General features: G+C 39.0%; 1 pseudogene; it reads left to right on the plus strand.

Moving 5' to 3' along the window:
• Positions 1-1,152: 1,152 nt before the first annotated feature.
• Positions 1,153-17,732, plus strand: part of LOC142659977 (uncharacterized) — a 41,101-nt pseudogene continuing 24,521 nt past the window's right edge.

Genomic DNA, 17,732 nt, shown 5'->3' on the forward strand with positions numbered 1-17,732 from the left:
ATTCTGTGTCCTACCATACTCCTCTCCCTTCGAAGTAACATTGGATCAAAACTATCACTAGGGGCTTCCCTAACCGTAGCTTCTGAATGCTCATTCACTCTTTCTTTTTATAGCTCTACTTTCACTAAAAGTGTTCACCAAATTGAGATTAGAATCTGTTGCATCATTTCTGGCTAGCATATCCGTTTGACTTGATGGTGTCGGCACATGGCTACTCAAAACACTTGGAAAAATACTCGGCAAAGCATCAAAACATAGTTTTCTTTTATCACCATCACGGTGATATGAAAGATTATCAAAATTTTTCAGCACATTCTATATTGATCACGTTTTTTTCATTCATAAATTTTTTCAACCCATTCATCTAGGTTTTAAAAATGTCCTACTGCTTGTTCAAGCCAACGTCTAATGATAGAAGGATTTTTTAGAAAAACGTGCATAATGACATTTGGATCCTTTGTTCTTCCAAGTTTTTCCACATCCTCTAATAATACACGAAGGCATCTTATTTGAGAAAATGATCTAAAAAAATGTAATTTAAAAAAATCTATTATTATATTATTTTTTAAATAACCTTTTTAGTCGGTTTATTTTATTATTCCAAAGCTACTTCCAAATTTTGCCCTGTATCTAAGTCTATCATGTGTGATACTATCTGCTGGGACATGTATATAAGCCTATCCGGTATGTTACTCTCTGCTGAGACAAGGTGTGTATGTCACAAACTGGATGTTTAGAAAGCGCTACTCATATAGGATTGATAACCAGGATGATGATAATGGTGGATTTATTTGTACAAAAGGAAAGGCAACGCGTTTCAACGCAGAACCTGCGTCTTCATCAGGCCAAGATCAAGTGAAAATAAAACTGAATACACAACTTAAATACACATGTGGATGAGGGGGAGGGGATCAAAGGAAAAAAACGCCAAATGCAGACAATCAGATACACAGGTAAAAACAGATGTGAATGACGTCATCAAGAGATCAGTCACAGAGCTTACTAGTAAACATGAAGTACAAAAATAAACACTTGATCATTGAAATACAAACATATGTGAACGTAAAATTATTGTATTTAAAACATAATAAAAGGCGTTTACCGGAGTTCAGAAGAATTGTAGTGGACAGATGCAGTGGTAATACTGCAGCAATGAGCAGCAACGAAAGGAAGAACGGAGGCACAGCCGTCCGGAGTCAGCGTAGACAAGACGACCTGAAGGGCTGTGTTCAGAGGGTAAAGGTGGAGAAGGTTACAATGGCGCAGTCAGCGGTGAGGCTGGAGCGGAACGAAGAAAGAAAAAACAGCCATCCGGCGTCAGCGTAGTCAAGGTAACCTGGAGAGCTAAGGTGGCCGTGGGGGGGAAAAAAAGGTGGCAAAAGCAAAGTTGATGCCGCAAAAGAAAGAAATACGTGAGAGGGAGACATGGAAAAGGGTAAATAAAGTAAATGGTTACTTATGAAACAAGTCGATTATAAGAATATTAGTTATGTAAGTAAACAAGAGGTAAAGGAAAACATTTTTATCCTTATTGGAGAGTGAATGGGCTGAGTGTGAAAAAAATTTGTGAAGACTAAATCATGTAAATAGAGAGGTATATGGGGTAAGACTGTAGAAATACGCTGGAAATATATGACTTTACAGACACAATGTAAATTCACAGAAATACAAATGAACATAACACATAAGGGGGCCACATATTAATTAGATTGACACATATATTTTTGGACCGGTTTCATCAAGTCAGTCTAGTGCAGATTCAGAAATGTCATTAAGACCACCGGGTTGCAGGCAGGACAGTTTAAAAATTCAATATTTTTCCCTCTGTTTAAGCTTATTAAACCTATTGTTATCAGTTGCTGAGATGGATTTGATGGGAGTAACCAGAATTTTTCCAAAGTCGTTATCATGGACAATTGAAAAATGTCGTGAAACACTATGATTAAGGAAGCCCGTCTTCACGTTGAACCTGTGTTTGTTGATCCTGCAACGTAGTTGCTGGGTCGTTCTCCCCACATATTGTAAGTTACAAGGACATTTTAATAGATATATCACGTAGCTATTGCTACAGTTCATAAAGGTTTTAATGGGGAACGTCTCATTTGTGACAGAGGAAGTAAAAAAAAGTGCAGCCATGTGTAATGCTACTGCAGCAAAAGCATCTCTGATGGCCACATATATATGAACCCACGACAGATGGTAATGGGTTATCTTTTCTCAACAGATTTCAGTCTGCTAGGAGCTATAATATTACGTATAGTTTCCGATCTCCTATAGCTTATTTTCGGTTTTTCAGGTAGTATATCCTTGAGATAGGGATCACTCTTCAGTATGTGCCAATGTTTTTTAATAATTTTCATGCATGCATTGCTGCCAGAGTTAAATGTGGTAATAAAATTATGGTTAAAATTTCTGTCAAGGTCAGGTTCAACCTTATTGTGGTTAGATGAGATGCAGGCATCTTGTGTCAATAGGGTGGCTTTTGTAATGGCTCCCTGGATGAGACTTGTAGGAAAATGTTTATCCTTAAAACGTTTCTTTAAAACATTGCATTCAGACTTGAATTGCTCATTGTTTGAACAATTTTTTCTGATGCGCCTGAACTGCCCAAAAGGGTTTTGAGCCATGAGGGGTGGTGTGCGCTTTTAAAATCCAAGTAGCTATTAACGTCTACAGTCTTAAAATGTGTGTGCGTACTAAAAATACCTTTGTTGTCTTTATTAATCGTAAGGTCCAAAAAAATCTATTGATGTAGTAGAGAAATTGTGTGTAAATGTGAGCCCAAAATCATTTTGATTTAAAAAATTAATAAAAGAAGAGGCATCTGTTGCATTGCCCTTCCAAATAAAAAACAAGTCGTCAATATAATGGCGATAGAAGACAATATTCTCACTGGAAAAATGGTCACTAGATATGTAGGAGTCCTCAAATTGACCCATGTAGAGGTTAGCATATGAGGGTGCAAATCTTGATCCCATTGCACATCCTCTGATTTGTCTAAAAAATTGGGAGTTGAATGAAAATTTTTTATGTTGTAAGATGAAGTCAATGCAATCTAAAAGAAAAAGAGATTGGGCATGAGGTATGTGAATGTCTGACATTAATACGGTCTCTATGGACAGCAGGCCTTTGTCATGAGGGATGTTAGTATAGAGTGCTGATACATCTGCCGTTAGGAAATTGTAGTCAATGGAATGGTGTGGTTTGTTCAAGGCCACAAGATCCCTGATGAGTTGCGTTGAATCTTTGAGATATGATGGAAGTTTCAGAACTTTAGGCTGAAGGTGTAGGTCTATGAAGTGTGATAAGTTGCTTGTGAGTGAACCTATACCAGATATAATTGGACGGCCAGGGGGATTTGTAGGAGACTTGTGGATTTTGGGGAGGTGATATAGGAAAGGTAAGTTAGGGTGAGAGATATTTAGAAAATTATATTCTTTTTTAGATAAAAGACCTTCACTATGACCACGATCTATTAGAACTTTGTTTTCAGTGGTATAGAAAAATAGGGCATTGGTAGTCATTTTTTCATAGAAAGTGTCATCTGACAATCTCATGGCTTCGTTAATATAGTCAGTATGATCTTGTACAACTATACCACCACCCTTATCCGCTGACCGGATAACAATAGAGTCGTTTCTGGAAAGTGTTTTTAGAGCCTTTCTCTCTGATTTAGTAAGGTTAGTAAGGAGAGGTCTGGTGGTCAAGTGATCTAAATTCCGTGTTCAATATATTAGAAAAGGTTTCCAAAGCAGACCCCCGGTGATTCAAAGGGTAAAAGTTAGACTTGGGTCTTACATCGACACAGACATGGGAGGCTGTGTGTTCAGTAGTCAAGGGGGTGTTATTGGTAGCTAATGGTGTGGGGGCCATGGAGAAATGTCTGGCCAGAGTCAGTTTTCTAATGAATCTGTTAAGATCAATGAAGAGGTCAAAACCTTTTGGGGTTGTAGATGGACAAAACGATAGACCTTTAGAGAGTAGGTTGATTTCATTAGGGTTAAGAGTGTAATTAGACAAATTGAATATTTTTACAGTGTTAATCTGATGGGGTTTGTTTACTGTTGAAGTTTCTGCCTGGTTTTTGGAGGTGGTTCTAGTTATTTTCTTTTTGCCTCCTCTACATCCCCTATATTTAACTCTATTTTTCTTTTTAATGATGTTTTCTGTAATTTTGGGAAAAAACAAGTGATTGTCTGGGATTTTGGACTCCTGAGCATAGGTATCAGGAATGTGGTGGATTGGGAAGTTGGGGTTATGGGTGGCATGGTCAGTTGTGATGGGAGACCTAAAAAAGAAATGGAAGAGTATGTGTTATTGGTAATATTAGAGGGAACATCAGTGGAAGAGTTATCAACACAACCTGGGGGTTCATCAGAGGGTAACGTAGTGGACAACATAGGTAGCACAGGAGTGGGTAAAGGCTGGGACAATGTAGAGAATGTATTGTCATGGGTGGTGAGGTTGAGTAGTGAGGATGAGAGCTGTTCCGACTGAACCATGTCTATGGAATCATTAAAAATTGAAAATTCAACAGAGGGGGATCCGGGTGTGTGCATGGGGATGTTAAGAAGTGAGGGTCTAGCTTCAAGTTCAGAGGGGTCAAAGGCATGGATGGGGACTGAGCCAAAACGGGTAGGGACACAGTGATTGGAAAGGATGGTGTTAGTGATATGTTCAGGAACAATGTTGGTGGTGTGATCCAGTATGTTGCTAACAGAAATGGAGGTGTTGGTGGTTATAGTTAGCAGTTTGTCTTTATTAATATGTTTGCTGTAAGTATAACAACTGGCATGTTGTCTGAAATTGTAAAGTCTGAGGGGGCTGATCTCTCAGTTGCTGGGTTAGTAGTCCAGAAACCCCTAGGGTTATCTGAATAGTTAGACCTGTCACGAGTCAGTTTCTTGGCTTTCTTAAGTGTGATATCTCGTTCATATTTATTCAATCTATTTTTGGTAGAAGTGCTGAGCTTTTCAAAGTCGGGATGGTCTGTATAGATTGTTAATTCATCCCTAATGTTATCTATCTCTATGGCTAAATCAGTACAAAGGGAAATTCTCTTATCCAAGATCTTTTTAAAAAAAACGGATGCACAAAGATCAATAAAGTCAAACCAATCTTTGCTAAATATCGGATCTTTAGGGAAAGGTGTATTTAGCAATAATCTGAGTCCCCTAGGGGAAATGTTTTCGGTAATATAAACCTCCAAAAAAACACCATCGATGTTGGAAAAAGCTTCGTCCTTAAGGCAATCCTCCAGTTTTAGATAAAGGTCTGTCATTAGTTTAGTGTCATTTGAAGAAAAAGGATTACTGACAGTCTCAAGAGCTTCAGAGTTTTTGGTGCCGATTAGTTCCGAGATGAGCAGATCTCTAGTCAGGATTCATGCATCAATAAAATCCAGCATGGTTAGATGAGGAATGGAAGTTAGCAAAAATAGGTACAGTGAGTAGCGATCAGAGGGCAACAGCAGATAGTGATCATCCAGAGGAAACTTGCATACGGGAGCGGCAGCTAGTGTTCTGAGGCAGGTCAATGCTCCCAAACAGTGCAGATGTTGGTAGCAGCTATTGTAGCTCAGCAGCGGGAATGATATAAGAATCAACCCGATATCAGTGATGTCTGAGAAGAGAAAAAAGTACACAGTGCCACATGGTGCAAGATAAACCTTGATAGGTAAAATAATGGATAGTAAGTTGTTACACTCACCGTAAGAGCTTGTACTGGCAGGTACAGCTTGGGGATGTAGGCAATATTGTAACAAGGTTGTAGCTTCCAATATCCAGGTACCGGCAACAATTGTATTGTGCCGCGAGTGAATAACAATTAAAAGATATACAGTGAAGGAAATAAATATTTGATCCCTTGCTGATTTTGTAAGTTTGCCCACTGTCGAAGACATGAATAGTCTAGAATTTTTAGGCTAGGTTCATTTTACCAGTGAGAGATAGATTATATATATATATACATATATATATATATATATATATATATATATATATATATATATATATAAAAAATCACATAGCCAAAATTATATATATTTATTTGCATTGTGCACAGAGAAATAAGTATTTGATCCCCTACCAACCATTAAGAGTTCAGCCTCCTCCAGATCAGTTACACGCTCCAAATCAACTTGGTGCCTGCATTAAAGACAGCTGTCTTAAATGGTCACCTGTATAAAAGACTCCTGTCCACAGACTCAATTAATCACTCTGACTCTAACCTCTACAACATGGGCAAGACCAAAGAGCTTTCTAAGGATGTCAGGGACAAGATCATAGACCTGCACAAGGCTGGAATGGGCTACAAAACCATAAGTAAGACGCTGGGTGAGAAGGAGACAACTGTTGGTGCAATAGTAAGAAAATGGAAGACATACAAAATGACTGTCAATCGACATCGATCTGGGGCTCCATGCAAAATCTCACCTCGTGGGGTATCCTTGATCCAGAGGAAGGTGAGAGCTCAGCCGAAAACTACACGGGGGGAACTTGTTAATGATCTCAAGGCAGCTGGGACCACAGTCACCAAGAAAACCATTGGTAACACATTACGCCGTAATGGATTAAAATCCTGCAGTGCCCGCAAGGTCCCCCTGCTCAAGAAGGCACATGTACAGGCCCGTCTGAAGTTTGCAAATGAACATCTGGATGATTCTGAGAGTGATTGGGAGAAGGTGCTGTGGTCAGATGAGACTAAAATTGAGCTCTTTGGCATTAACTCAACTCGCCGTGTTTGGAGGAAGAGAAATGCTGCCTATGACCCAAAGAACACCGTCCCCACTGTCAAGCATGGAGGTGGAAACATTATGTTTTGGGGGTGTTTCTCTGCTAAGGGCACAGGACTACACCGCACCAACGGGAGAATGGATGGAGCCATGTACCGTCAAATCCTGAGTGACAACCTCCTTCCCTCCACCAGGACATTAAAAATGGCTCGTGGCTGGGTCTTCCAGCACGACAATGACCCGAAACATACAGCCAAGGCAACAAAGGAGTGGCTCAAAAAGAAGCACATTAAGGCCATGGAGTGGCCTAGCCAGTCTCCAGACCTTAATCCCATCGAAAACTTATGGAGGGAGCTGAAGATCCGAGTTGCCAAGCGACAGCCTCGAAATCTTAATGATTTACAGATGATCTGCAAAGAGGAGTGGGCCAAAATTCCATCTAACATGTGTGCAAACCTCATCATCAACTACAAAAAACGTCTGACTGCTGTGCTTGCCAACAAGGGTTTTGCCACCAAGTATTAAGTCTTGTTTGCCAAAGGGATCAAATACTTATTTCTCTGTGCACAATGCAAATAAATATATATAATTTTTACTATGTGATTTTCTTTTTTTTTTTATATAATCTATCTCTCACTGGTAAAATTAACTTAGCCTAAAAATTCTAGACTGTTCATGTCTTTGACAGTGGGAAAACTTACAAAATCAGCAAGGGATCAAATAGCGGTGGCCAGGCCGTCATCTAATGCGCATGCGCTGATATGCGTGTTCTCGATTAGAATGACATCCTCCTAAGGATGGAGAGGATATCATTGCACATGCGAGGCCACCGCTATCTGAAAACAGCGGTGGCCGGATCCCTAGACAACGAGCAATAAACAAAGAGGGACTGGCAGCGACATGGAAGAAGGATAGCACGAAAACGACATCATTTTCATAAAGCAAGGTATTTGCAAAAATTATTAACTTTTACAGGTTGAGCTTAATAGCTCAACTTATGAAGATGGGAATAACCCTTTAACCTCGCAATATCCTTTGGGTATCAGAGGTGGGCAGTCTAAAGAAAGTGCAAACAGAAACTCTTTAAGCTCAAATACTGAACCATTGATAGTCCTGCAGGAGACAGAGGGGGCAGATGGAGTTCAACATATTGAAACGGGGACACAAGTATTATCAGAGATGTTGTCATCCTTGGAAAAAAATGGAGGAAGCAGTGATTGTCCTGGCTCAGCAAATGGGGGCAGTAAGAACAGATGTATTCTTAATAAAAGATTATCTCTCAAGATAAATGCTAGAGTTGAGACAGTTGAAAACGGGGCATTAAGTGTCGAAGATATTGTAGCTAAACTACAGAAAGAAATGCAAGATCTGAAACTTTCAAATAAAGAAGTGGCAGGTAAATTGACAAATATGGAAGACAGATCTCGTATCGTGGGATTCCCGGAACATGCAAAGGGGGTGGAATGTGTCCCATTTATTAAAAAGTGGCTACTGGATAAGTTGCTCAATGTTGGGGATAGGGATTCTCTACTTAGATCAGAAAGGAAGAAAGAGGATTTTACCTATAATGCAAGAAGAATCTCGATTTATCCAGATTATTCTCAGGCTACAACCAAAAAGAGACATTTTTTAAAATTAAAAACAGACTGAGGAAAGCTGGTGTTAAATACTCGTTGCTCTTTTGAAGATCTAACTGTCTTTTTTGACTCTACGGAGGAAGCTGTGACTTGGATGGACAATAAGAATATTTGATTCTTCTTTTGGTTTATTTTTTTCTTCTCTTTTTCTCTTTCTCTCTTCCAGAAAGGAAAAAAAAAAAGTCCACAAATTACTTGAGAGATTTTCCATGTATATATTTTCCCTATGTTAATATTGGGACTATGTCACAATAAGTTTTGGGACTATTAATATTGAGACTGTTTTTTTTTTTCTCTCTATACGTGATTAATATGGTGAATTCTCAGCTTTATTTGACTGGGAGGTTTGTTTGTCTAGGTGGTAGGTGGGGAGAAATGATTGATGGAAGTGAAGGACTTTTGAGGTTTTGAAATAATATTTTGGATCAGCTTTATTCACTGGTTCAGCTTTAAAAGAAGGAGAGGAGGAGAGACGGGGAAGGAAAAAGAATAAAAGATAATATATATCATATATCATTTACATATCATATACATATGGGGAAAAAAAGGGATATAATCTATTTCAATAATAGGTAGTTTAGTTGGTAGGATGACTAGGGGAGGTAGCAATGCCTGGGTTAGGAGCTTTCTAGGGTGTTTCTTGGGGAGCTATTAAAGTATGGGAGGTGGGATAAACGGAAAGGCTGGGTTGTGTTTTTTTTTTTGTTTTTTTTTTTTAATGTGGTGTGTCTTCAGGAAACACATCTCACCAGGGAATCTGCAAGGGGGTTTGAAAGACAGTGAGTGGATGAGTAGAGTTTATCACTGTCTCGATCTTTTTCAAGCGGGGTGTCTATTCTCATTCATAAAGGAATTGATGCCCAGGTTTTGGATGAGTTCATAGATAAAGAGGGTAGATTTTTGGCTCTTTATGGTAGGTTTGAGGGTTATTCTGGCAGATTATAATCCGCCTCCCTTCTCCTTAAATCTATTTAAAAGCATTCTGGGCTATGTCAGAGATATGGATGAGTGCCCTATACTAATTATAGGCGATTGTAATATTGCCCCCGATGAGAAAATAGATAGATTACGAAGAAATAACCTTAATATAAATTTAAAAAAAACAACAAACATTTTGGATTTTCATGGTGAGGTGGGCTGGTCTGATGTATGGATATACAGCAATTCTCGTGTTACTTTAAATCTTCGGATAGTCTCTCTTGGATAGATCTAGCAATTGCTAATGAGAAAATGGTGATAATAATTTAAAAAGTTCAATATGAGACAAGGTATATACGATCACTCGCCAAAGCTGGTAGAGATTTTTTTTCTCAAATGGGGACAAGGTAGTTTTAAGATTAACTCTATTACAATACAGGACTCACTATTGGACAACACTATAAAACAGCAGTTTCGATTTTTTTTTTCCTGTGAAGGTTCTGCTCCTGTATCCATTGTCTGGGAGGCTTTTAACCCCTTCCCCCTGCTGGCATTCTGGGCCCTAATGTCCAAGCCATTTTTTAGATTTTTCCATTGTCACATTCGAAGAGCTGTAACTTTTTTATTTTTGCGTCGGCATAGCTGTATAAGGTCTTGTTTTTTTGCGGGACGACTTACAGTTTTTATTGGTACCATTTGAGAGTAGATGCGACTTTTTGATCACTTTTTATCACATTTTTTTTAAGTCAGGATTAACAGAAAACAGCAATTTTTCCATTGTTTTTTATTTTATTTTTTACGGCGTTCACAGTGCGGGTTAAATAATGTAACAGCTTTATAGTCGGGGTCGTTACGGACGCGGCGATACCAAATATGTGTAACTTTTCTGCTTTATTGTAGTTTTTTTTAATAGTAAAGCATTTTGTAAGGGGAAAAGCTGGGTTTTTCATTTTTTTTTTTCACTTTTTTTTTTTAATTAACTTTATTAAACTTTTTTTTCTTTATTACTAGTCCCACTAGGGGACTTCCCTATCCTCCGATCGCTATTATAATACACTGCAATACTTTTGTATTGCAGTGTATTACTGCCTGTCCGTTTAAAACGGACAGGCATCTGCTAGGTAATGCCTGCGGCATGATCTAGCAGGCATTCGCTGCAGGCAGACCTGGGGGTCTTTATTAGACCCCCGGCTGCCATAGAAGACACAGACACTCGGCGATTTTATCGCCGGGTGTCAGTGAGATGAGAGGGAGCTCCCTCCCTCTCTGCAAAACCATTCAGATGCGGTGCTCGCTATTGTGCACCGCATCTGAAGGGTTAAACAGGTGAGATCGATACTAATATCGATCTCACCCGGCAGAGCAGGGACGCCCCCAGCCCTCAGCTGCTTCTGGCAGCTGAGAGCAGGGAGATTTCACGGCTCCCTGCTCTGTTTACTTTATTCTACAGCAGCGACGTAGTTTGGCGGCGCTCTAGAATAAAGCCCACTAATGACCGCCGTAAAAAGACGTATCGGCGGTCATTAAGGGGTTAAAGCTTTCTTTAGAGGCACGATGGCTTCTTTACAATCAGCAAAAAAAGTAAAAAAACAACCAAGCTGAATTAGATCTCAAAGTAAAGTTAACAGAAACGGAATATAATGTGAGTAAAGACCCCTCGGATGTTAATAAATTAAAATGGCACAATCTACAAGCAGAATGTGATGACAGACCGTTTATCTTAGCTAAAAGAGAGTCTTTTGGGTTGGGTAGGAGGAATTTTTATGAAATGGGGAGGGAAACTATTGGCTTTGATAATTAAGAAACAGAATGCATCCTCATATATATCTGTAATCAGGAAAAGAGATGGTTCAAGATTATGTACTGACCCAGAAGATATATTAAGAGAGATTACAGACTATTATAGGGATCTTTACTCTTCAAAATCTAATTATTCTGAGGGATATATTAAAAATGATGTGGATTCTGTTGTTCTCCCGGTATTAACATCTTAACAAAGTGCAAGTTTGGAGGCTCCCTTGAGTCTACAGGAGATAAAGGATGTGATTAAAAATTTGCCAAAAAACAAAGCCCCAGGCCTGGATGGAATCCCATATGAGGGGTATATTGGGTAGCAATATATTCTCTTAGAACATAATGTATTTAGTGTTTTATTTACTCAGAGTAAACTTCCTTCCTCTATGATGGAATCAAATATTATTTTAATTCCAAAAAAGGGTAAGGACCCATTGAATGTGGATTCATATTGACCTGTTTCTCTTTTGAACTCAGATATGAAAATCTTAACTAAAGAGTTAGCTAATCGCCTTACGACAGTTATTCCTCTATTGGTGAGTCCGGACCAGACTGGTTTCCTTCCTGGTAACTCAATCTCCTGTAATCTTAGGAAGGCCTTCACTAATATCCAATATGGCGGTATACATTTTCCAAAGGGTGCGTTATTGTCTTTAGATGCTTGTAAAGCGTTTGATACAGTGGAATGGGACTTTTTATAGGAGGTACTTCGGTCATTTGGCATTGGGGATAATTTTGTGAAATGGGTAAAAATTGTTTATTCCAATCCTAAAGCAAGGATAGGTATGGGTGGAGGTTTTTCTCCCTTTTTTTTATTGTCTCGAGGCACTTGACAGGGGTGCAACTATCCCCATTGCTGTTCCCTCTGCTTATCGAGGTCTTGGCTGTGAGTATGAGAAAAGATAGTCGGATAAAAGGCTTTTTGATGGGCGATGTTGAGGAAAAAATATCCTTGTATGCCAATGACGTTATAATCCTTAGAGATCCATCTGATATTGTTCATGTCTTTAAGGTACAGGAGACCTTTGGCGAGTTTGCACGAGTTAAGATCAATTGGGATAAATCATCATTGATGGCTTTTGACTCCAAATATGTAATAAGGGGACAAAGGCTTCAGATGGTAAACTCGAGGATAATAACAGATTAGGTGCCACAAAATATTCTTCCATTATTTGTTACTTTACGACACAAGCTTAGAATCTGGTATAAGATATTACTCCAATATGCGTCACGAATAGCACTAATTAAAATGGTAATTTTACAGTTGGTACTTCATACTTTTGGTAATGCGCCATTATGGATACCTAGAACTATTTTTATAACTCTCCAATCAATTTTTTAGGAACTAATTTGGAGGGGCAAGCGAGCCATATTAAATATAATAGAATTTGTCGACCAGTTCAGGAGTGGGGTTTTGCCCTACCGGATTTCTTAAAAAATATTTTTGGGCATCTAAATTGTATTGGAAGCACTTGGCTGTCAACAAAATGATATTGCTTGAGAGGGGGGTGGTCAGGATTGAAGTGTTTTTCAAATATTAGAGCTCGGGACTTTGAATAGTCCTTAATATTTCTCTGACCCTTTGTTAAAATTATATGTTAAAGTCTGGCGGGAGACCAAAACTATTGTTTCTTATGGTGGATATTCTGGAATTTACACCTCTTAAAATAAAGGACTCATAATCTTGGGTTAAATACGGGATGTTGCAATTGTAACATTTATTTGATAATGGTAACCAAAAAATTGCTGGTTATCTTATCTTCAACTATGTCATGCATGGAATGTTACCAAAGATAAACACAAATTTAGAATGAAACCATTTCCCGTTGGGGATATGTTATTAAATAAACTTCACTATAAAGGGGTAATTTCACTATGCTACAAATATTTACATTTGGGATGTAAAAATAGTATGGAATTAACGAACAAAAATAAGTGGATAAGGGATTTGGATTCATGTTTCACATAATATGGCACATAGATTTTCTCACTATATGGTAATAGATATGGTAATACATTACATTGCACGCCTATAAAATGTGTTAACATGGGATTTAGATCCATTGATAGCTGTCCAAAGGGAGCAGATTTGATTCACTTACTTTGGAGATGCCCAAAGTTACACCGATATTGGTATTCGGTATTAAAATATGTTAAAGGGATCACACCTTTTGAGACAGATTATGATGGAAGTTTGATTTTGCTGGGTGACTCCACTGGAATTGATATTATATAAAATACAGGTAATACTAATTCTTCAATTACTGTTCTTGGCACGTTTAGAAATACTTTAAAAAAAAATGGATATCTGGTAACCCCCACTTTTTCTCATATGGAAGAAGCAGATTTCCAAGACAATGCTTTATGAAAAGGTTTACTATGCTGAGGAGGCTAGAAGTTATTTCAAAACTAAATGGCAACCAAGTATTGAAACCTAGGAACAAATTTACAGAAACGATGTCCTAGAGATTAACCCCTTCCCGCTTCTGGACGTACTATTAGGTCATGGTAACTGCATCGTTTGCGCTCCATGACCTAATAGTACGTCACAGGAGGATCGACTATTTCGGCCGAACTCCCGGCACATACAGGAGCTGTGACAACTGCTGTCTGGTTCAGCAGTTGCCGCTTCTCCTTTAGCGGGGACCGATTGCGGTGTCCCCGCTGTCTGTTTAACCCCTTAGAAGCCACGTTCAATAGCAATTGCAGCTTCTTAGGGGTTAAACCACCATCGGTGGCCCGCTACATGATAGCGAGTGTCGATGGTTTCTATGGCAACTGGAGGCCGAACAATGGCTTCTGGCTATGCCATCTACGGAAGCCTAGTGGGTCCTGACAAAGTCAGGACCCAATATGCTTTCTGTCAGCGAGTAGCTAACAGCTCTAATAGTGAATTAGAATTGCGACCAGGGCCTCCTGCCCTCAAGTCCCCTAGTGGGACAAAATAAAAAAGTTAATGAAAAGTTTAAAAGCAATAAAAGTAAAAATCCCCTTTTTTTCTTATCAGTCCTTTATTATTAAAATAAACAAACTATACATAGTTGGTATCGCTGCGTCCGTAACAGCCTGAACTACAAAATTATTTCGTTATTTATCCCGCACGGTGAACACCATAAAAGAAAATAATAAACCATACTAGAATCACAATTTTTTGCTCACTTCACATCCAAAAAAAATTTATAAAAAGAGTTCAAAAAGTCCTTAAAAATGGTACTGATCGAAACTACAGTTTGTTACGCAAAAAAAAAGTCCTCACATGGATTTCTTGATGGAAAAATAAAAAAGTTATGGCTCTTAGAATAAGGCAACACAAAAAGTAAATTATTTTTTATAAAAATATTTTATTGTGAAAACGCCATAATACATAAAAAAAACTATCAACATATGGTATCGCTGTAATCGTATCGCCCCGCAGAATGAAGTGAATATGTAATTTATGGCGCACGGTAAAACGCGGTAGAACGCGGTAAAAAAAGGGATAAAAAACAGAACAAAAACTGATCAAAAAATCGCATGCACCCCATGAAAACTACAATGAATTTCTGAAGGGGTCTAGTTGACAAAATGGGGTCACTTTTAAGGGGTTGCCCATGTTCTGGTACCTCAGAAGCTCTGCAAATACGACATGGCACCCAGAAACGAATCCAGCATAATCTACATGCCAAATAGCGCTCCTGCCTTTCTGAGCTCTGCCTTTTGTCCAACCAGCAGTTTATGACCACATATGGGTATTGCCGTAATCGGGAGAAATTGTTTTACAAATGTTGGGGTGCTTCTCCTTTATTCATTGTCAAAATGAAAATGTTTTACCTTTTTTTGGAAAAATTAAATTTTCAATTGCACAGCTAAATTCCACAAAATGCAGTAAAAAACCTGTGGGGTCTAAATGCCCACTATACCTTTTGATATGTTCTTTGTGGGGTTTAGTTTGCCAAATTGGGGGGGGGGGGGTTTCCACTGTTTTGGCACCATTAGACCTCTTCAAACCAGTCATGGTGCCTAATAAAAAGGAGGCCTCAAAATCCACTAGGTGCTCCTTTGCTTCGGAGGCTGGTGCTTCAGTCCTTTACCCCGCACTAGCGCCACATATGGGATATTTCTAAAAACGGAAGAATCTGGGCAGTAAGTATTGAGTTGCGTTTCTTTGGTAAAACCTTCTGTTTTACAGAAAAAAATTGAATAAAAAGGATTCTCGGCCCCAAAAAAACTTTTTTGTAAATTTCACCTCTACTTGCTTCAAATTCCTGTGAAACACCTAAAGGTTAAACACACTTTCTAAATGCTGTTTTGAATATTTTGAGGGTCTAGTTTCTAAAATTGGGTGTTATGAGTGTTTCTAATATAAAGGCCCCTCAAAGCAACTTCAGAACTGAACTGGTACCTAAAAAAAAAAGAGGTTTTTGAAATTTTATTCAAAATATGAGAAATTGCTACTTATGTTCTAAGCCTTGTAACGACCTAGAAAAATAAAAATGTTCAAAAAATTACGGCAACATATAGTAGACATATGGGAAATGTGAACTAGTAACTATTTTGATTTGTATAACCATCTGCCTTACGAGCAGATACAATTAAAATCAGAAAAATGCTATTTTTACATATTTTCTCACTATTTTTCACAAATAAACACTGAATATATCGACCAAATTTTACCACAAACATAAAGCCCAATGTCTCACGAGAAAAAAAAAATCTCAGAATCGCTTGGATAGGTATAAGCATTCCGAAGTTATTACCACATAAAGTGAAATATGTCAGATTTGAAAAATGGGCTCTGAGCCTTTAGGCCAAAACTAGGCTGCGTCCTTAACCCCTTCCCGACATTTGCCGTATGGGTACGCCATAGAAAGCTAGTGCTTCCCGCAATTTGCCGTATCCATACGCCAAATGCTTTGCACCAGCTCAGAAGCTGAGTCAGTGCCATCATCGCCGGATCTTAGCGCTATCTTACAGCTGACATCCGGCTGTAATGGCGGGGACCGAAATTAGCTTCGATCCCCGCCATTAACCCCTTCAATGCAGTGTTCAAACGCGATCGCTACATTTAAGGTGCTTGCAGCTCATTGGAACCCCAGCAATAAAATTGCCAGGGTTCCGGTGGCTGCAATGGCAACCGGAAGCCTAATTCTGGCCTCCCGGTCTGCCTAGCATGGAAGCCGGTCAAGATCCGCCAGGTGGCGAAGCCTGATCGGCTTCCGTAGTCGCTGGCAAGATGGCATCGGCTCAGGAGCTGATCCGGCATCATCAGCGGTGGAAGTCAGCTGTAGGTTACAGCTGACATCCACCTGTAATGGCAGGAAACGGAGCTAGCTCCGATCCCTGCCATTAACCCCTTCGATGCAGCGATCGAAAGCGATTGCTGCATCTAAGCGGTTGCTAGCAGATCGCCAGCCCTGACAGGGAATCAGGACTGGCGACTGCTGCTATGGCAACAGGAGACACAATGGCCTACTGCTCTGCCGTTACGGAAGCCGATTAGGCCCTGCCGGGAAGCGAAGCCTAATCGTCTTGCTTTCAGTGAATAACTGGCAGATCTAATACATTGCACTACGTAGGCAGTGCAATGTATTAGAAAAAAATTAATCTGACAGTTGGACCTTCAAGTCCCCTAGTGGTACTTGAGAAAAAGTGCAAAAAAAAGTATAAAAAGGTGAAAAAAATAAAAGTTTGAAAACATAATAAAAGTTTCAAGTAATAAAATAAAACACAATCGCCCTGCTCCCTTATCAAGTCCTTTATTATTGAAAAATAATAATAATGAACCATACGTATTTGGTATCGCCGCGACCATAACGAACTGAGGTATCAAAAGATTATATTATTTATTGCACGCGGTGAACAGCATAAAAAAAACCCTAAAAAACTATACCAGAGTTTTTGTTTTTTGGTCACTTTGCCCTACAAATATTGGAATAAAAAGTGATCAAAGAGTTGCACGTATCCAAAAATGGTACCTATAAAAACTATAACTCGTCTCGCAAAAAACAAGCCCTTATACAGCTCCGTCGACAAAAAAGTTATGGTTCTCACAACTTGGCGACAGAAAAAATACATTCCTTTTATAAAAGTTTTTATTGTGCAAAAAGTTGTAAAACATAAAACAGTGCTATAAAATATGTATCGCCGGAATCGGACTGACCCGTAGAATAAAGTTAACATGTAATTTACTATGCGTGGTGAACGCTATATAAAAAGAACTAAAAAAAGATGCCGGAATTGCTGTTTTTTTTTGTCACATTACCTCCCAAAAAAAAGGATAAAAAGTCGCATGTACCCCAAAATGGTACCAATAATAACTACAGCTCGTCCCCGCAAAAAAAACACCCCTCGTACCACTACTTCTATGAAAAAATAAAATAAGTTAAGGCTCCAATAAGTCAGGAAAGAAAAATATCCAGTTGTGCAGCCCGAGGGGAACATTTCTTCTGTTTCAAGAGGCGAATTATCAAGGCCCTAAAATTAGGGAACCAGGAAGGGGAGGGCCCAAACATATCTGCTGGAAGCGAGGGTGCCCGTATTATACCAGGACAACACTTTCCCAGCAAAATTCTCCAAACTTCAAAGGTGCGGAGTGTGGACCAAAAGGGGGTTAAGAAAGGACACCATTTATCAGTGCGACACTGGCCTGTGCAGAAAGGATTTCTTCACAG

The sequence above is a fragment of the Rhinoderma darwinii genome, chromosome 8 (genome assembly GCF_050947455.1).
Source record: "Rhinoderma darwinii isolate aRhiDar2 chromosome 8, aRhiDar2.hap1, whole genome shotgun sequence".
NCBI classification, from domain to species: domain Eukaryota; kingdom Metazoa; phylum Chordata; class Amphibia; order Anura; family Rhinodermatidae; genus Rhinoderma; species Rhinoderma darwinii.